The 21,816-nt window shown below is 40.1% G+C and overlaps 1 long non-coding RNA gene across 6 annotated transcripts in view; it reads left to right on the top strand.

The window, feature by feature from the left end:
- Positions 1-778: 778 nt before the first annotated feature.
- The window catches only part of LOC119816366, a 64,513-nt gene continuing 43,475 nt past the window's right edge, over positions 779-21,816 (top strand). For 3 of the 6 annotated variants that reach the window (XR_005285754.1, XR_005285750.1, XR_005285753.1), the window contains exons 1-3: positions 779-859; positions 2,068-2,167; positions 3,758-3,852. This is a non-coding gene — a long non-coding RNA (uncharacterized LOC119816366). Of the gene's footprint in view, positions 860-2,067; positions 2,168-3,757; positions 3,853-15,036; positions 16,321-21,816 lie in introns of those variants that run through there. The other 3 variants (XR_005285756.1, XR_005285751.1, XR_005285752.1) reach the window with 2 other exon arrangements.

Raw genomic sequence — 21,816 nt, 5'->3', positions numbered from 1 at the left:
ATTGTCCAAATATTAAAGACGCAATCGTCCAACGTGATAGTTCATGTTGTTCTGCAAACTGTATCTGTTGTAGTGACTGGTATAAAGTTTTCATAGGTTGTTCAAATATTTAATGGTAGATTTTTGGGTTTCCTTCCACATGAAAGCCAAGTATTGCAATTACAGTACCCGACTGCAGTACGCTGCTCATGAAATAGAGCAACAAAACAAAACAAAACAAAACAACAACAAACGTCTTCAAAGCTCTGAGATTGGCTTTTACCCTAATGATGAAGCAAATCAAGATTATCTGGGGAACACATATTAACTCAGAAATGACCCAAAAGTACTGCACTCGGAGACTGCTAGCACCTACAATACATCTAAACCCTCAGAGCTAATGAGAAACTGCTAAATAGACTTTAATTCCTGCTAAATTTCCATGACTAACAGCAGAAAGCTACTCTCCGGGAAGGGAGATTATTTTTAATTTAAGTCGTTCATGCAACGATGCTTGTTCCATTTTTTACCAGTGACATTATTGACAAGCACAGTAGGGAGACTCAGAGCTGTAACGCAGACACTCGTCCATTTCATGGATTTACGTTGAGGCTGCTGGAGAGGCTGCGCCTGAGCCTGGGAGGTGACTGCAGGGAAAGAGGGCCCGACAGGATTTCCAAGTGCTGGAAAGACCGGAGTCTCCTCGCTCCGGAAGCCCGGGGAGACACACGTAGCACCGCGCAGGCGCCCTGATTTCTTAGCGTGACGGACCAATTGAAAGGAGCAATGGGCGGGCTGTGGAAAACCAGTTTCCGGTTCCGTTGGGCTCAGTCCTCTCCTAAGCTACGAGTCTCTACCTTCTCAAGCCGCCGTCCCGCAAGTAAGACTTTTCTCCTGGGTCGGGCCGGGGAGAGCTTGTCCAGGGCCCAGGGAGCTAAGGGGTGGCGGGATGGGCGGGTTTGGGCGTGAAGGGACCGGGGAACGAGGAGGTCCTGGGGATTCGAAGGGCCGCCGGGACCACCGGGGCTCGGAGTGAGCGGGCCCGGAGACTCGGGGAACGAGGAGGTCTGGGGGCGAAGGGGCCATGGAATGAGCGACCCTGAGGACAAGGGGAGTGGAGGGCGAGGGAGCCACGGTATGGGCGGGCTGGGGGGACGAGGGTGCTGTTGATGAGCCCAGAGGCCAGGAGCTGAGACCTGGGAGCCAGAGGCCAGGAGCTGAGACCTGGGAGCTGCGGGACCAGGGCCAAGTCAGTTGGACTGGATCGCTGATGGGCTGGTGGGCAGAGAGCCATTCATCCACGAACGCGACCAAATCCAGGATCTACCTACCTGTCTAGAGGAGGTTTCCAATAGTTCATGGACCCTAAGAGCTTAGCGTCCAGATCTGGGGGTGCAGCCTTTTTGCTGAACTTCCCGGCCAGCCCTGTTAGTGAACTCAGTCTCTTGCGGCTTCCAGAGCCTGCTACCCTGAACCTGTCGGTGAGTTTGTCTTGTGAAATTGACTTCAAGTTTAGTTGGTCAAGAGTCTGCATCAAGGGGTCTCTTGGTGGACTAATGGCTCTCTTTTAACATCAAGCGCGGTGATTGGTTTAGTGTGGATTTTAGGGCGGTTGCACTTCAAGGACAATTAAGTGAAACACAGAGAAAACTAGCATGCCATTGCTTTTTTTTTTTTTTTAAATCAAGATGTGGATATAGAGTTCTTAGTGTGAACCTTAACTGTTTCATGTTGTCCACTGCTCCGACTTAGCTAAGGAAACTGGGGCTTACTGGGGTTTATGTTTTCCTCTGACCTCCAAGAGCTGGAAATGAAGCGCAATTACCATGGCTCCCTTACCCATGGCTCCCAGAGCTGTTTTATAATTGAATCACATTCTTGTTAATTAATGTGCTTGCATGCCTGTCGTCTCATGGTTTCTTCAATGACAAAGAAATGAACACTGTATATTATGTTATTATAATGTTGCTTTTTAATGAATTGAATTCACCATTGCTCTACTTTCCTTTGTATGTAACTCAACAAGGCCTAATATCCGAGAGAATTCTAACGAGTCTCGTGCTTTTACTTTGATTTTTTTTTTAACAGTCAGTCATGGATCAGGTAATGCAGTTTGTTGAGCCAAGTCGGCAGTTCGTAAAGGACTCAATTCGGCTGGTTAAAAGATGCACCAAGCCCGACAGAAAAGGTAAATAATATCCTCACCGTGAGAGAAAACGCTAAAGCCTTGTGTTTTCTAAGTCTTGTGTTAGCATCTGCTGATTCGGTCTTTGCGAGGCTGGGAATCAGCTCAGTGATTATAGTGCTTCTCAGCATTGATGCATCGACGTCACCGCCATTGCCCTTTCTTTGTGTCCTTAGCAAGAACTGCTTAAAGTTCTGTGCTATGAGATTATTAAGGGCTTTTCATCCTTATCAGAGAGTCATGTTTTAGTATCTTCCATATTACTAGTGTGTGGAAGCCTTTGGCATCTTCCCTGCTCTGCCCGCTAGTGAATAACACTTTAACATGAAATTAATGGTGTGGTTATTACAACCTAGACAGTTTATTTTGTTTTCTTATGTCATAGCTTAAATGACATGCTAGAACTTGTCTACTTGAATCCATGAATTGGTAGGTTAGAACTTGAGGCCGACTGTAATGGAGTAACATATTGTCGTAGGGTTCGCATTGCTGTGACGGAACACTATGACCAGAAGCTATTTGGGAAGGAAAGGGTTTATTTGGTTTACATACCTTGGATCACAGTCCACTGAAGGAAGCCAAGTGAGGAACTCAAACAGGGCAGAACCTAGAGGCAGGAGCTGATGCATAGGCCATGGAGGGGTGCTGCTTATTGGCTTGTTCCTCACGGCTTATTCAGCCTGCTTTCTTAAAACACCTGGGAATATCAGGCCAGGGTTATCCCCACCTACAATGGGCAGGGTCTTTCCCTGTCAGTCACTAATTATAAGTGTACTCCAGGCTTGCCTGTCTGCAGCTGAATCTCATAGAGACATTTTCACAATTTGAGTTCCCTTTTCTCAGATGAATAGCTCATGCCAAATTGACATAAAACTAGCTAGCACACATCAAATACCTAAATAAAATAATAGATACTGGTCTTTATTCTCATGAGGCTGTCGGTCTGTCAGGGATAGCCATTCAATAAGTGCAGTTACACATTTTCCTTGATAGGAATGAAGGAAGATAATGAGATCTGGTAGCACATAATAGAAGAGAGCTAGGTGAGACAGTCGGGTTGTGTCCTTAGGAGATAGAATAGGACTGAAATATACCTGAGTTGAAAACTTTTTATAAAACTGCTGACCTGAATTTGAATTTTCAGTCCTTACCTTTTACTTCATCATGGTATTAAAGACAACTTAATTGTCAATAATGTACCCAAAGCTACAATTTATTGTTATGATCAATATGTTACAGTAAAAAAAAAAGTTATGATACAAAGCACTATGTATGCTGACCCCAATCCTTTGTTTTTGTTCTTTATTTTGGTCACTGACAATAATAAATACTTTTAGTGTCTGTTGATGGACTCTCGAGCATAACTTCATTTCTGTGTTTCTTTTAAATGTCAACAAAAAATAGAATTTAGAAACCTGTAAGTCGTTTTGTATTATTACTTCTTCCACTTTTTCTTCATTTTTAAAATTATGTATCTACCAATCAGATTATATGCTGCTAACTTTATTAATATTGCTAATAGCTTTACTTCATATTTTGAGTGACTGCCAAAAAAGTTGATGCAAATTTTGTGTTTTATATTTACAATTCCAGAAGATTGCCATGGCCACAGCCATAGGATTTGCTATCATGGGATTCATTGGGTTCTTTGTGAAACTGATCCATATCCCTATTAATAACATTATTGTGTAAGTAACTTTATAAAATAGACTATCTAGCAGTGACTGCAAATGAAACCATTTGAGTTGCAGATCAGCCCATTTTATTAATGTACTGATATAACCCAGGGTATTTTAATAATATACTGGTATTGTATATCTAATAATACTTTCAAAATGCTTTTATATCTAATACAATCTATATCAACTTGTGAGCTAGGAATTTTATTTAATAAAGTTTTCCAGTATCAAAGTAAATTAAAGGCACATTGAATCACCTCCAAGTATTCAGTGACAGACTAGATTCATGACAAGTCCTGATTTCCTTGATCCTCTTAAGGTACAGAGAACCCACGTTTCATCTGGGGGGGGGGGGAAACAAAATCACTGTTTTGGTAGAAATCTGACAGAACCAGATTGCCTACATCCTTTTCTTGTTGCTTGGTACCTGTCATAACCTTAGGCAGTTTAATTACCATTCTGTGTAAGGATAGTATTTCTTTCCTTTTTTTTTTTTTTTTTTTTTTTTGAGACAGGGTTTCTCTGTAGCTTTGGAGCCTGTCCTGGAACTAGCTCTTGTTGACAGGCTAGCCTTGAACTCACAGAGATCTGCCCACCTCTGCCTCCCACGAGTTGGGATTAAAGGCATGCGTCACCACCGCCTGGCTCAGTGTTTCTTTCTTGAATTATATTTTAAGTTCATGACTTCAGAAGTCATGTAAGACCTCAAGAAAAGTAAGCTGATAATTTGTTATTGAAACACTGGTGTTATTGACAGGGTGTTTATAACCCTTTGGTAGGTAACAAAGGAGAGAAGGCTGAGAGAAAATATTCTACTCTGTTTTTGACATATGCTTTTGCTCTTAAAATTCATTGTAGATCATATTATGACATAGAAAATTGGTACATATTATGGCATAGAAAAGTTAGAGAAACCGTATTTATTTACAAAGAGTTGAAAGACTTGGTTTGAGTTTCTGCACATATTCTAGACTTTAAAATGTATTTTGTGTTTTAACTGTATGCCTGTATTGGGGTATGTACATGTGAGTGCAGTGTTCCTTTGGGGGCACAAAAGGATGCTGAATTCCTTGGAGCTGAAATTACAAATTCTAATTGCCTGGAATGGTTGCTGGGAACTGAACCCCAGTCCTCTATAAGAGAATAATGCTTTTAATGACTGAGCAGCTCTTTGGCTTCTTCTGTAGTCTGTAATTTTGTAGTCATAATGTTTCAGCTTCCTCTTCGATTTGGAACTAATAATACTGACTTTTTGGGGTGGTAAAGTTTAGATCTATTTAGGAAACCCCTTAATTTTTATAATCTCTTCAATAGTAGATATTTTACCACTCATACTGGTGGAGTTGTTTTCGACATGGCATGTGACTAAATGCATACTGTTAGATGGGTTTAAACAGAAGTAACACACAGTGATACTTCGGGTTGATGAAGAGTATATGCCTAAAATCCTCCAACTTTGGGGTAGAATATCAGGGGCAGGAAGAGGCCAGCCTGGGCTATATAATGAAACCATGTATCAAAAAAAAAAAAAAAAACCCGAAAACTGGAAGGAACCAAGTTATTGACTCTTTTCTGTCCATTGAAAACCCCATTTGTATGAGTATTGGGAAAAGCCAACTTGGGAATTGTGGGATCTTAGAGAGATTTCGGAGTAGAAACCCGAGTCTGACTGGGCCACAGTTGTCCTCTCAGTGGGAAAGAAGGGCAGTAGCTTCTCAAGTCAGTGTGTGTGCCTCCTCTTTCCTCGCATCACAGCCAGGGCCGAAGGTGTTTTAATGACGCAAAGCTTGTTTTCTGTGGTGATGTCCCTAACTTTGCCCTCCAGAACAACAAATAAAGTTTTGATGACTTTTCTTTTTTTTCTTTCTTTTTTTTTTTTAATGTAGTTTTTTTTCCCTTTCCTCCCCAAACATTCACTTACTTAGCAGAAAGGTTTTATCTTTCTTGGCAGACTTGGGTGAACTTGGGTCATACTTTGATATGTGTGTCTGTCGTACTAAGATTGTGAGTTTGGAGACAGGCCTATATTACTTATCTGCCTGTATACTTTTTTTTCTCTTCCTGCCATCCCTTCCCTGGAGTGTTTTATTTCTAAACTATACTTATTTCAAAATAAGTATTTTCCCCTATAGACAATTAGTCAGTTATAATAATACAGAGTAATGATTTTTTTTTTTTTTTTTTGGATTTTCGAGACAGGGTTTCCCTGTAGTTTCTAGAGCCTGTCCTGGAACTAGCTCTTGTAGAGCAGGCTGGCCTCGAACTCAGAGATCCGCCTGCCTCTGCCTCCCGAGTGCTGGGATTAAAGGCGTGCGCCACCACCGCCCGGCCCAGAGTAATGATTTTTTTTCTGACACTGACTATTTTGATTTATAGGAAAAAGAACTAATGAATATTGTATATCGAATGCTCTGTGTCATGGTCTTTTGGGCTGCTATAACAAAATTCCCAAGACTGGGTGATTAGCAGATTATACAAATTTTGTTCTTTCTGAAATGCAAGTTTATAATGCTATAGTGGGTTCTGGCTCTGGTGAGGGCCTGACCTTGATTCTCATGTGCTAAGTTTTCACTTGGTAAATGGGACAAAAGGACAGTAAGCATTAGAGGCTGGGAGAAGAGGTTTTTGTAATGGTCCTAATCTTACTGAGAGTGCATACATTCATAGATTGGTATTTATGTAGGTTAAGAACACTGAATAAATATGAGTAGAATTTAGTAAAGACTTGATCCTTTTCTAGTACACATGAGGATGATAACAACTGCTGAGATTTTACCCTGGTTCGGTTCTTGTCAGATGTGAATCAACTCATCTAATCCTCAGGAAGAAATGGAGGCAGAGGCAACAAATAACTTGAGGGGTTTGCAAGTGCTAGAGCTGCGTAGGAAACGTTTGCGATGACAGCTGCCTGGCTGGTTGTGTGAAAAGCTTTTATTTTTTGTAATTAAAAAAATACTTCATTGTTTTACATGTTATTTACCACTTAATATTTTCCTCCCAAAGTGAAAGCCAAATAAATCAGTTTTTTTGGGGGGGGGAGGTAGAGAGGAGACTGTAGAAAACAGGTAACTTCCCATATTACACTACAATAGCTATAGAACTGAAAGAAATTGTTTAGATGCTTGAAATGATGTAAAACCATTCGGAGAGGATGGCAGGAGGAATACAGCCCCAAGCTTCTCACTGGATTGCATTCTAATCACAGTTTTCCCTCGGGATAGACTTCTGGGGGGTGGTTTTTGAGTTTTTGTTTTCTTTTACAATCAGTGTGTAAATTATGTATGCAGTACTATAATTCAAAGGAGTTAGAATAAAACGTGTTAGTGCATTAATGCAATGCAACCTCATAACATAAAATAACTGTAAAGTGTATACTTGGGTATATTCTTTTCAGCTAGTAATGGATTATTTTTTCTAGTTGACATCATAGCACTAGAATAAATACTAATGTCATGTTTTTAAATTGAGAAGGTCTTCTGTCTGTGGAAATACTAGTTTTGTTCTCGTTGTGCTTAAAGCAGATCCGGAATCTCTGCTAGTCTAGTGGTTGAGAGCAGTGGAGCCCATCTGAAGGCTTTATTTTTTTTTTTAAACTGGCTTGTTACTTGTACGTCATGTAAAACTGAAAAACTTCTTGTGTAATTAATGCGTTTGTTGGTTTAGAAAGACATGTCAGACTGTTCCAAAATGACATTTCCCAAAGGAGCATAATGAGTGTTAAAATGCGTCTGCCCAAAGCCAGGCCCTCATTAAGGACCTGCCAGAGTCAGATTTTAATCAGTATTATTCTTTTCTGCTGTCTTGGGACGGAGTGAGGGGTTGTTCTCTTGAAGCTGGGTTTGATTTCGTAAGATCACAACGTCCTGCGTTTCAGATGATTATTACTGTACTCTGGGAACAAATGAGGGTGTGAGAAGCTTATGAAGTAAAAAGTTGCCTGTATACTTTGTGTTTTTCTCTCCTTTTCCCCTCCACAAGAGGTTTTGTATTTCTAAACTAAAAAGGTTTCAAAATAAACATTTTTCCCATGACAAACATTTATCAGATTTTAGTGAGAGGTTATACTGGATTTTATTTCCTTGAGCATTTTGGTTTGAAGGAAAAAGTAAGTTAACTGCTGAAGCATTGTTAATTGAGATGCTTTTCTTCCTTAGACTGCTTGGGCTATAACAAAATGCCTGAAGCTGGATAATTTGTAGGTAATAAATTTTCACATTCTGGAGGCTGTGGAGTCCAAGTATAGCAGTGCTAACGGATGCAGGGTCTGCTGAGAACTTGGTCTCAGTGCTTCACAGAGTGGCCTGCAGCACGCTCAGTGTGGCTGAAGGCCAACAGCACTGTGAAGAGGCTTTAATAGGGGTCATAATCCCACCTACAGGGGGCATGCTTTGTGAACTAATCACCTCCAACAGACATGACCTCAATAGTCTGTAACGGAGATTAAATTTCCATGTGAATTTTGGAGTGACACATTAAAATCATAGGTAGCATCTTGTGACAGGTGTTTTGCTGTAGTAGGAACAAAGCAAGTAAAGAATGGGGCAGGTAGTGGACACATTACTTTGGGGGCAGGGTAGTAATTTTGTCCATATTGCACTCAAATTGTCAACAGATAATCATGCAGAAGTTTGGGTGGTACTTGAAACAGCTTTCTGAAAATCCTGGTTAAAGTCTGGAAGTTAGTTTCCTTCCCAAGGTGTACTAACTAGTCCCACCCCCAGGAATGTTGGCATTCTCAGTTTATTGTATTTTCTGAATTCACCTACACGCTTGGTGAAGCACTGGTTGGTAGTTCTCAGGCAGCAGGTACTTTATGTGTCTGTATTGCTAGTGTCATGGCACGAATTGGATAATGGAATTCAAAGGGTGGGGATTGCCGTGTTCATGCCCAGCGTTTAGCAAGGCTCTTGTTGCAGCCCCATCCTATGATAGTGACTGAGAGAGAAGGAAGTGGTAGACTGGCAACCTCAAGCTGTTTTGTAATTGTCCTTCAGTCAGTTGATGAAAATGAAGACTTCTTGATTTAAAAAAGGCCACTAGGCCTTGGCACTCAACTCTGTTGCATTGGGGATTAAGCCTTTTAGCATGTTTTCTGGGAACACATTCAAGCCATAGGAAGTAACCCAATCCTTCCCTTTGGGATCCTTTGTTTATTTTCATTGTGATTGTAGCTGATAGTCTCGTTTTGAAGTGTTCACAGTGTTTGAATCTTGAATGGCGTTGCCTGTAGAAGTGAAAATGTAGCAAATCATTGACTGTCCCTAAACGTCAGGATACCATAAAATACGTCTTTTAAGCAGTTTCGTAGAGGCAGGAAAACTGTGGGTACAAATGTATATCTGTATATGTTTACACATCTATATATCTGCACTTGAGAGTATACATTTTATTTTATTTTATTTGAGTATACATTTTAAACACACGACATGTTGAAGGATAGGATTGAGTAAGTGTTAATTTTTTGTTGTTTGTTACAGGAGGAATGTAGTGTGTTGGACTGAGTGTCGAGTTTGGTGATGTGTGATTTCTAGCACACAAATAAAGGAGTAGCGTGAATATTTTGTGTGCATGTATGTAAATACAGTGAGGGCTGACCAAGATCACTTATAGTAGAAAATAATCTTCATAAGCAGCAATTGCTTCCTTAAATAGGAAAGAGTAGATGTAGATTGTTTTATTAACCTAGAACATATGAGACCTGATGGAATTTGTGTTGTAAAATGGTACAACTTTCTAGGTCACCTTAGGCAGGTTTTTAAAGGCAGCATTTCCGTTTCATTGTAGCATTTATACTTTGTTCCTAATTGGTCCCTCTCCCACTGTCCTTGTTTGTCTCCTTCCCTCCTGCAGCCCCCCAACTTCTGTAGTGCTTCTTGTCTTATGTGTTCTCTTATTCTCTCCTTTATTCCTCCTCTAAATCTCCTTACTCTCTCATGGTCCCCTTTCAAGTTTTATGATTTTACAAAATCTAGATCTTGTGTTTGAGAGAAAATGTGATACTCAACTTTCTAGGTTTGACTTATTTCACTTAATATTTTTATATCATTGCTCTTTAGCAAGATACTTGGGAAGCTGGTTGAGTTTCTATTTCTTGTACTTACTTATTTTGATACGTTTTCTACCATCTTGCCTGAATATTTGACTTTTTGCTATCTGCTAAAAGGTAGACACTGACTGGTTTACCACTTTGTCCTAGGTGTCTATAGAGTGGTGTCTGCACATTGTACCCACCTAACAAACATTTTTTCCCAGTGGAATGAAATTGAAGTTAACTTATTCCATATAAAGATACTGTGTTAATCAGGGTTCTGTAAAGTAACAGAACGTATAGAATGAATATATAGGGATGTTAAACACACATGGCGGGGGGGTTATTAGAATCACAGGCTGTGGTCCAGTTAATCCAATAATGGCTGGCTATGAATTGAAAGTCCAAGAATCCAGTAGTTGTTCAGTCTATAAGGCTGCTGGTTTGTAGTATGTGCTGGAATCCTGAAGAAACTGGCTCTAATGCCAGTGAAGAAATGTCCTTGCTAGTGAGGAGAAAGCAAGCAAAGAGCAAAAACTTTCATCTGTTATGTCCTCAAATAGGCTTCCAGCAGAAGATGTGGTCCAGACAAGAGGGTAGGTTTTCCCAGCTCAAAAGATCTGGATTAAAGGGATGTCTTCCTAGCTTAAGATCTGTATTAGAAGTAGATTTCTCACTTAAGCAAAAAATCCTTCACAGTTGTGCCCCATTTTGGGTTTTAGTTCATTCCAAATGTCGTCAGGTTGACAGCCAAGAATTGCCATCACATGTGATATGAAACATGATTATTTAGGTCACTGGCCTATTACAGTATCAGAAAGGAAATCTTTTCTTTTCTGGCCTTGATCTACTTTTAGAGAAATACCAAACACTTAACGGGGTCTGGGTTCTCAAACTGCTTAGCTTTGCTGGGCTTTTAGCTTCCTGTGCCTTCTTTCTCCTCCTTCCCAGTGATAGTCCTTGATGAAGATTGTAACGGAGTCTATTTCAGATGGAAGTGCATTTCTCACAGTTTCTGGTCAGGGCATAAGGATGACTCTCTTTTAAGGATGACTCAGGGCTGCTTGGGTTGCATGCACAGAAATGTCCTACTTTTTGTGTTGTTCTGGCAGTTACACTGTCCTGGGTCCACAGTAAAGGCTGAGATCTGTGGGTTTTAGGCTGTTTCACCGTCTTGTATCTTTAGTAAAGGCCGGGATCTGTGTTGTTCTGGCAACTGCACTGTCATGGTTCTACAGTAAAGGCCAAGGTTCCTGTAATGTTGAACTTTAGATAGGATGAGAGGGGGTTCTTGTTTCATTCTTCAGCATTGCTCATACCTAGTTTTGTTAGAAACATCTGTAGAAGAGGCTTTTTTTCTCCCCTCCAATGTTTGTTTGTGGGATATTTGTCAGTAATTATGAGGCTGTAGTTGTAGGTTTGTTTCTGGGTTATATATTCTGCACTGATCTATATGACTGTTTCTGTTTAAATACTTTGCTGGTTTTGGTACTAGGCTATGTAGTACATTGTACAACCAAGTATGATACTGCTTACAGTTGGCCTCCCACCCCCCCAGGATGATTTTAGCTATCTGTTTATGTATGTTCTTCTTTTTTCTTTTTTCTTTTTGTGATAAAACACCATGACCAAGGCAGTTTATAAAAGATAGAGCTTAATTGGATGTATTGTTGCAGAGACTAGAGTTAGATGATGGAATGAAGGCATAGCTATAGGTGATGGGAGCAGTAGCTGGGAGCTCACATCTTGATCCACGTGCAGGAGGCAGAAATACATTTAAAGCTCAGCTGCTTTGACATAGCTCCAGCAAGGCCACACCTTATCTTTCCCAGCTAGTTCTAACAAGTGGGGGTCCAGTATTCATGGATATGAGCCCATGGAAGCCATTTTTCAAACCATCATATCCACTCCCTAGCCTCCATAGACTTGTCACCATATCACCCATCATTCAAAATCCATTTAATCCAACATCAAAAGCTTCCCATAGTCTTACAATTTCAACATCAAACTTTAAAATACAAAATCCAAGTTTTTCCTGAGACTCAGGGCAATCTCTTATTTGTAACCCCCTGCCAAATGAAAAAGCATGTTACATACTTTTATATTACATATTGCAACATATTATATAAGAGACTATTACCATTCTAGAGGGAAAGATGGGGATATAATGAGGAAATACTAGAACAAATGAGACTGTAACCTAGCAGTACAAACTTCAAATCTTGTAGCTTTATATTTTTGGCTCTGCCCTTTGAACTTTGCTTTCTGCAACATATTTTGAGCTAGTTTCCTGTCGGAGACCAGCTTTGACAAAAATACCACTTACCAGGGTAGGGGCATGGGGATTAGAAAAATAGTAAAGAGAACGAAGACATGAGTGAACATAATAAAAGCAGAAAACACGATAGTACCAGGAGGGCGTTCCCGTGAATACTGAAATTGCTGTGTTTAGTTTTCCATATACTTTTATACCCAATAAAGGGAAGAAGACAAAAGACTGCTTTAACATGATACAAAGGGCAACTAGAATAGTTATTGCTTCAACACTTTGATACATCAAGTCCATAGCATTCTGTTGTTTTAGGCAGTGAACCCACCCTAGACCTAGTCTCCTGAAGGCAGCCACTCACTCTCAAGGTCAAACCTATTTCAAAAGAAGGAACAGAAGCATACTTGAATATCCTGACCATTGGTCAGGGTAGAATGGATCTACCTGTATGGGCCATCTTAATGTCAAAAAGACCAAGTAACCACACCCTAGGTTAGGGTGTGTAGCCACACTTGCTGTCAACCTTGAACAAGCTAAAACTCTGATCTTCAGACAAGGTGGAAATAGACTCACAGTTTTAGGCCGCCACAGTTTCCCTGTATGCAATTCTTGTTGGCAGAGATCCCATGAACCTTGCACCTCTAATATCTTGGAATCTCTAATTTAACCCAGACATTATTTTCACATCTTCATGGAGTGGTTTCTCAGGTCTTCATGGACCTTCATGCAGGGACTGCCTTGCCACACATTGCTTGGCTTCAGCAGCTTTCCTTAAGCATGGAGTAAGATTCTACAGCCCCTTTACTTGTGTATCTTTCATGACTCTGAAGCCAGAATTATGTGAACAATACTCCCAAGTTCTGCTTCCTGCTTGGTTGAAGTCTGACCTTTTAACGAATCACATTTGCAGCACCTTTCTTTCCTCTCTCCTCGCTCTCATCATCTCTCCTCTCTCTCATCTCTTTCTGTCTGCCCTCTCTCTCCTTTTCTCTCCTCTCTCTCCCTCTCCTCTCCCCTCCGCTCCCCTCTTCTTTGTCTCCCCCCACCTTTCTTTTTTTGGAACAGAAAATTCTTAGGCTTTATTCATTGACAAACGAGAAGCTTAGCTGAGTGGAGCCTTGTCCTTAGGGCACACCTCCTCCCCATTCCCCTGATAATTCTGCTTCTCCTTACTCATTCAGCACAAGCCCTGACTCCACCATTAAATTTCCCAGCCTTGATTTTCTCCTTAAACTGTGTATTTTGCATTAATTTTTGCCCCACTTGCTATTTTTCACTGTAAACCTGCACAAGATTACTGATAACCACAGGAAAAAGTCAATATTAGGCTTATAATGTCCAACAAAGAAATGAGTTCATTACTTTTCAGTTTAGCTTTAGGCAAATTCTTTTTTTTTTTCTTTTGTTTTTTCGAGACAGGGTTTCTTGGTAGCTTTTGGAGCCTGTCCTGGAACTAGCTCTTATAGACCAGGCTGGCCTTGAACTCACAGAGATCCACTTGCCTCTGCCTCCCACATGCTGGGATTAAAGGCGTGCACCACCACCGCCCAGCTAGGCAAATTCTTAAAGTAAGAGCAGGCAACAACAGTATCAGCATTCTTGGCCAAAATATCTCAAGCATGGTTGCTAATATTGTTCCCCTCTGAAACCTTTTGGTCTGGGTCTCCAGAATCCAGATGGATTCACTACTGTCTGCCAAGCTCCTACTAGGATGGACAAGTAGAAGGCAGACAGCACACTAGTAATAACAAGTCTTGGAACCTCAAGCCCACTTTTAGCTCCTCACCTCCTCCAGCTAGGCCACACCCAGTCCTTTACAAACAGTTCTACTAGCTGGGGACCAAGTATTCAAACATAGGACCTATGGGGGCATGCTCATTTTATAGCATATTCTTTCTTTAGTGGTCTGTTTATTCCAAGTATTCTTTATTTATTTTTGAAACTGGAAAGGTTGTTTCCTTTTTCAGTATGCTTATATAAAAAAACTATTCTTTGTGTGTGTGTGTTAATTTTGATTATTGCTCCTTTGTTGAAAATGTTTGTTGGTTGTAAGAATTTTCTTAAAGAACCTGAAAGATCTTTTACATTTAAGATCATATCATCCAAGGATAGGTATAATTGACATCTTCCCTTTCAGTTTTATCACATTTAGCTAAGGTTTCAAGGACTTTATTCAAGTGGATAGAAAAAGTGGAGTACCCTTGTTTTGCTCCAGATTGCGTAGAAATACTCTTCCCCCATTTAGAAGAATGAAGGTTTGTCATAAATAGCCTTGGTGATGTTGAGATATGTTTCTTTTGTAGGTGCTTTAGGCTATTTTCTGCATCTACTGTTAGGATTCTTGTTTTCTATCCTTGAGTTAGTCTATTAGGGTGATATATTAGATTTGTTAATTTATGTACATTCAATCATTTTTGCTTTTTGAGACAGGTCTCTATTATAGTGGTTTGAATAACAATGGCCCTCATAGGCTCATGTTTGAATACATAGTCACCAAGGAGTGACACTGTTTAAGTAGGACTGGAAGTTCTGAGCAGGCACGAAAATCAGATGAGCATTTCGTTCATTTTCTCTTCACATTTCTGACCCGAGGTTAATTGTAACCTTCCAAGAACAGGCTAGGTTTCACTTAAGTGGCTTCAAATGAGAGTCGAAAATGACACAAGCAAATGCTTTTAGCTAGAGGTTTGTTTGGTGAATGCATATGAAGTCGTTGAAGCAATTTGTTTTAATTAAATGGTTTAGTTGAGAAATTTGACCTGCTTTTCAAAGAGAAGGGTAGGCACTAAGAAAATCAAATCATAGAGGAACTGGGACATTTTTAGTAGATCGTAAGCTCCTTAGGCTGTTCCAGACTAAAGCTTATCCTTGACCAAATATCTGCAATTCTTTACAGTCCCTAGAAAAAAATAACCCTTCCAGGAAGGCGTCATGAAGGAAGATATGGGAAGGCAGTGGTACACACAGAGGATCCGTGAGCTTCCAGGTCTCTCAACAGTATGCACACACAGAGTGGTCAATTACAATTAACCTCGGGTCAGAAATGTGAAGAGAAAATGAACGAAATGCTCATCTGATTTTCGTGCCTGCTCAGAACTTCCGGAGACCTGTGTAATGGGCTGCGGGTGAAGATTGTGGTACCTATCTGATTTGATGACCTTAAAAAAATAATGGTTTCCATGAATGCTTTAATTTATGTGGCAGTTTTCGAAAACATGTGACTTTTATTACTGCAAAAACTTAGTCCTCATTTTGTCCTTCATCGACTAGGAACAGTCTTTGTGACTTTTACATAGGGAATTTTAAAGTTAATTTGTAATCTCTTTTTGAAGGATTGCAGAAGGAAAATGAGATTATAGTAATTTACAACTCTGTTTTAAATGTCAGCCTAAAGAAGTGATGCTCAATGTTTAATAAAATTTAAGAAAAAAAAAAAAGAAGGACTGGAAGAATTGACCTTGTTGGAGTAGGTGTTGCCTTATGGGACAAAGTCTTTTGTGGGGATGTGTTGGCAGATTTCATAAAGCTCATACTAGGTCCAGCAGGGATCTTTCTCTCTTCCTGTGGATCAGACTGTATAACTCTAAGCTACTTCTCCAGCACCATTTCTGCTTGCACACAATATGCTCCCCATCATGATGATAATGGGGACTAACATCTAAAACTGTTAAGCCCACAATCAGATGTTTTCTTTTGTAGAGTTGCCTTGGTCATAGCATCTGTTCACAGCACTAGAACAGTGACTAAAATAGCTATGTAGCTCTGACTGTCCTGGAACTCACTGTGTAGACCAGGCTGGCCTCATAGAGCTCCACCTGCCTCTGCTGGGATTAAAGGTGTCAGCCACCATGCCCAGTCATTCAGCAACTTTTATCTTCCTAGAATTTCGCCGTTTTAATCATCGTGAATTAACTTTGTTGATATTCTGGTAATTCTTGAATTCTGCTTGCCAGTTTTTTAATTGAGAAATTTTGTTATTGTTAATTAGAGAAATTTGCCAATAATTTTTTTTGTGTTTTTAATCTGGTTTTAATATTGGAGGATACGATTATAAAATAAGTCTTAGTATTCCTTCTTTTTCTGTTCCCTGGAGTAGTTGGGCAACATTGGTGTTAGGTCATCATTGAAGTTTTGATAGAATTCAACAGTGAATCTATCTGAGCTTGAACTTTTTTAGCTAGGACACTTTGTTACCAATTGAGTCTCATTAAGTGTTGCATATTGGTTAAGTTGTTAATATCTCCTTGGTTTATTTTAAGTCAAGATTGAATTATTTATAAAACTTTTTCAATGTATTGACATACAGATATAAAGTGTGTTTTTTGTAGTTTCTTTAAAAATTGTTTCTATTGAGCCATACATTTTTCTTTACTCCTTTCCTCCCTTCTCCCCTCCTACACTCTCCCGTGACCCCCACGTTCCCAGTTTACTCAGGAGATCTTGTTTTTAGTATGTCTTAATGATCTGAGTTTCACTGAGAGCTGTTCTGGATCTAATTTTATTAATTTATGTCTTTTCTTTTGGTTAGCCAAGTGTTTTGTCAATTTTTGAATTTTTCCCAACATCTTTAATGATCCCTTCATCAATAGGTCAGTGTGTTGTTCATGTATGTTCCTTAGGATTCCAAATTCTCCGCTTCAGTAGAGTCCGCCCACACATTTTATAGATCCCATTCTTTACCAGTTAATACCCTTACTTTAACTGCCTAGGCCGGGACTTAAATTTTCACAGTAATCCAGCCAGCCTCATGATGAGGTCTTCAGGTTGGCTTTCCACAACTTGATCTCTTTGACTACTGGAGGGAAGATTCTCTTCCAGGACACACTTGGAAACTTTTAGGCTATTTGTATACATTTGGAGTCAGTTTTATCCCTGAATTCATTGTTGTCTTTAACCATATTCTGAGATGCTAGAAGTTGGTTAATTTTTAATTACGGAGCGCTTTCTTTTCCTTTGTCAGTTTTTCTAGAGATGTTAGAAGCAACCAACCAGCATCATTATTTTCCTACAAATTGCCAAAAGTTTTATTTACAGTCATAAATCTTTTGTCTTTTGCAATCGGTCAGTCAGGATAATCAAATGCATTTGTTTCCTTAAGTTTGTAAAATAGTTCACACCATGGGCTTCAGTACTTTCCAGGCTTCTAGGAGAAATTTCCGTAACTAGAGAGGCTTTGGTAGCTGTTGGTGTTGGCAAATTGGAATGCCTATTCCAAATACCTAAAACATTCACCTCTTAGACCTCTGTTGCTCTAAAACTGCTTCTGGTACCAACGTCTGCATTAGTCAGGGTTTTCTGGAACAGACCTGCTCATCCCACTTTGCTTGATGAACTGCCCATTTTTCATGTCTGCTTTTTCTTACTGTAGACCTAAATGAGCTGTTCCCTTGCTACAGCCTGAATGCTGTGCTGTCTCGAAGTTCCCGCTGTTGTGTAAGTTAGTACATTACATATATAGTACATAATTCAACCTCACTAGATGTCTTAAGACACACAGAATATAACTGGATTCTTTGCCATGGTATAAGCCGAAGTTATGTAGCCCGATTCTTTATAGAAGTCATGTTGCCCTCTGAACCCTTATCCACCTGTCCTCTGCTGTCTTCATTTCTTTTAGCATTCTTGCTTTCCCAGCTTCCACCACAATGGCTCAGTCAGCTCTGCTTATAGTATTTTTACTATAAATGTTTTTAAGTGTGTTTAGAACCCAATGTTCCAAATTTTTCCAATATTTCTCCTTCAAACCCATTGCAAAAACCTCAGAGATGCCATATAGTCAGGTTTATTATGGACACAACTCCATTGCTGGAACCAATTTTTGCTGGTATCACTTTTTGTATTAGATTACCTTGTTTTATGATTTAGCTACTTGCCTCCTGTTAAAATACCTGAACAAAGCAGTTGAAGGACTACAGGATTATTTTGGCACACCATCTAAAGGTGCAGTCCACCATGGTGGTGCGTTTGAGGCAGCCAGTTACATTGTGACCGCAGTCTGGAAGCCGAAAGTGGTGAATACTAGTGCTTAGCTCTCCCTTCTTAGGCAGCCCATGGTTCCAGCCAGTGGGATGGTGATTATTTCATCTAATTCTCCTTAAGATTTAGTAGTGTGGGGTTGATGATTTGTAGAAGTCATATTACTTTGATGGATGAGGAAAATTGCTTTAAGAAGCTGTATTTGTGAACCTTGTAAGGTGCATGAGCTTTCACAAAAAAACAAACAAACAAACAAACAAAGATACTAGAGGTATCCTAAGGGTGATGGGATAATAAAGCTAAGAATTTTCTCTGGATATAGGAAATCATTTATATTTACCTAAAATGGATAGGGTTGCTTCATATATGTGTATATGTGAAATGTGTATGTGTGTGTGTGTTCATACACACAGTATACACACATACATATGTTACATATGTATATATCATATATGTATACATGGTGTGGGAGAATTGTCTGTATTTTGTCAATCATGTTTTAAATAAATGCTAATTGGCCAGGCAGGAAGTATAGGCTGGTCAACCAGACAGGAAGTAGAGGCAGGGCGATGAGAACCGGAGAATTCTGAGAAGCAGGAAGCTCCCTTTCCGCAGTTCTGCCCAGATCACGGAAGAAGCAAGATGTGATCTGCCCCGAGGAAAAAGGTATTTAGCCGTGTGGCTAACATAGATAAGAATAATGGGTTAATATAAGCTACAAGAGCTAATAAGCCTGAGCTAATGGGCCAATCAGTTTATACTTAATGCAGACTCTCTTTGTGATTCTCTTTGGGGGCTTACTGGCTGTGGGAACTGGGCAGGACTTAGAGGAATGGGCTTCCTCCTTCCCAGAATTCTCCTGTTCTCATTGCCCTGCCTCTACTTTCTATCTGGTTGACCCACCTATACTTCCTGCCTGGCCAATCAGTGTTTATTTAAAACATGATTGACAGAATACAGACAATTCTCCCGCACCGCTGACCTCATGTTACATCTACATACATGTGAACTAATATTCTTGAGATGATAATATCTCTCCCAAAGAGCCATAGACTAACATAACCCCATTACCAAACATGTAAAAACTTTTGAGTTTTTGATCAGGGGAATTCAAGATTGTTGTGTTTATTTACCTCCCCAAAGTTAAGGGTAAGTCTCTATTCCTGAGGATACTCTATACTTTGGACACAGGATTAAGAGAACTCCAGCTGGATCTGACCATGAGCCTCCTTCCTAAAGATTAGCTTCCTCAGTACTGGAATCACTATGCAAGCTGACAAGGGAGGAAAGCTATTAGTAGCCCTGCCCAGCTGTGACTCCAATAAACTTTAATAATGACTGATAAAGTACTGTGGTGTAGGAAGTCCTTCTTTCTGTGTGTTGCTTGTATTGGTTAGTGAATAGAGAAACTGCCTTAGCCTGTTAGGGGCATTACTTAGGTAGTCAGAGAAGACAGAACTGAATTCTGGTAGGAAGAAAGGAGAGATGCCATGGAGCCACCAGAGTCAGACATGCTGAATTTTCCCCAGTAAGCCACTGCCACATGGCGATATACAGATTAATAGAAATGGGGTAAATCAAGATGTGAGAGTTAGCCAATAAGAGGCTAGAGCAAATGGGCCAAGCCGTGATTTAATTAATACAATTTCTGTGTGGTTATTTCAGTGGCTGGGATGAACAAGCAGCCTCTCCCTTCAACAGTACTACATTTGTAAAGGTGTGGTAGTGGTACTTACATCTTGGTAACCAGCAGCCATCTAATTGGGCTTAAATTTGGCAGGAGAGAAGTCATTCCTGGTACAGTAAACCTAGGCAGCTAACTTTGATTGTTGAGGTCTGGATCTTAGAAGAAGACCTACTCCTGACATTTTCCTAAGCCAGTATAATTCCTAAACTAATCCTAAATACATCTTCAACACATACAAGTGTGGCCCTCATTACAGGAGCTTCTTTTTAAAGCAGATGGCCATTACAGAAAGCTAAATCAGTCAAAATGCGGAGAACAAGTGACTGCGGGGTGCCTAGCCCCAGCTGATAAGTCTACAACATCCCCTTCCCAAACCTACCATACACACACACACACACACACACACACACACCTAAGGTTCAGGGAACCTTCAGGAAAAGAGGACAGAAAGATATGAGAGCGAAAAGGACTGGGAAATTTATAAGATGGTGTCTTTGGTTTTGACAGGGAAGCCACCTCATTAAATCTCAACCATATGGCTGTTTAAACAAGACATGAACAATGATTACAGTTCATGTGCTATCGTAAATAGGGGAAATGTCAAGGGGCCACAGTCCTACATGAGTATCTACGAGCAATTAAAAGACTACTGAGGGAGAATTAAACTTCAATGATAAGCCTCTTAAATGGTATCCAGTACCAAATGGTCAGCCCAAGATTTTATAACACACACACACACACACATCACCCACACAATTCAAGAATAAATGGTTGTATATTTGATATGGAGTTGGAAGAGAGGGAGGTGACAAAATGGTGTAATTTTTTGTTAAATGAAAATAGTGTTTGTGTCAAAAAATCTACAACTTCAAATTTAATAAATTAACAAAAGTGTTGAATGGTGAAGGGCAATTGAACATGTGACATAAAAATAGAAAGTAGACATTAGAAATGGAAGGGAACAAGGAGATGATGGGGATTGGGGGAAAATCAACAAAAATTATGCTTGAAAATGATATAATGAAACCTGACACTTTGTATACTAATCTAGAGCTATAAGTACCACTAAAAGTTTCAATGTTTTTTACTTTATAAGACTTTATTTTTTAGTCATAGATAACCTTAATGAAAGAGAGAGGCAGTGCAGTATACACGGCATAGCCATAGAACTGGAAGAAGCATAGTGCGCGGGGCCGAAAGCCCAGAGCCAATCTTATCTGCTCTTGAAATATAGAAAGAATGGTTTGGTCCTGGAGGATTCACATAGGCACAGGCCAGCAGGAGACTGATTGGGCGGGAACTGTTGGAGTAGAATGAGAACGAAGTATTTTGAAGCTGTGTCAGAAAGAGCTTAGCAGAGACTGGGCCAGTTCATTACAGGGACAATGCAGAGGACACATAAACTAGTCTGGGGTAAAAGGCTTCTTAGTCCTGCCTCACCCTTTGAGTCCTGCTAGCCCCCATTGCCCTGTGGCAGGCATCTGCTCCTTTGTGCTCTAACTCTCTTTCGAGCCTCGTGATCTTTCGCACGAGGACAACTTTCACCCCTTTGCAGTGAGTGAATCCGACTGCTCATTAGCTCTTCTGCACTGGGAATCTTCGCCCCTGGTGGCGGGGGGGTAGGAAGGGGTCAGACAGGTGTTTGTGAAGGACTGAACAGCTGGGAAGACTTTTAATACAAGCTCCTGAATACCACTAGTTTTCTGTTATAACCTGAAAACATTGGGGCATATCTAATATATGATCCATGGTGGGTACTCAGGTGTTGATTGGTGAATCTATGTCAATGGTTACCAAATAATTCCTGTAAAAGCTCTTGGATATCAAAGGAGACAGTACAAAAAAAGACTCAGTAAATTTCTAGACAGCTTATGACATAATGGCAGGTCATCCCTGCTAGGGTTCTGTACAAAGGAAAGAGGTCTTGCTTTAATCTTATTCTACGATTCATTGACATAAGTGGACTTGGTGTAATGTCACAAAAATAGAAGAGACTACAAATACATGATCAAC

The sequence above is a fragment of the Arvicola amphibius genome, chromosome 1 (genome assembly GCF_903992535.2).
Source record: "Arvicola amphibius chromosome 1, mArvAmp1.2, whole genome shotgun sequence".
Lineage (NCBI taxonomy): Eukaryota > Metazoa > Chordata > Mammalia > Rodentia > Cricetidae > Arvicola > Arvicola amphibius.
Note: the sequence above shows the minus strand (reverse complement) of the source record. Positions and strands in the feature narration are given on the sequence as shown.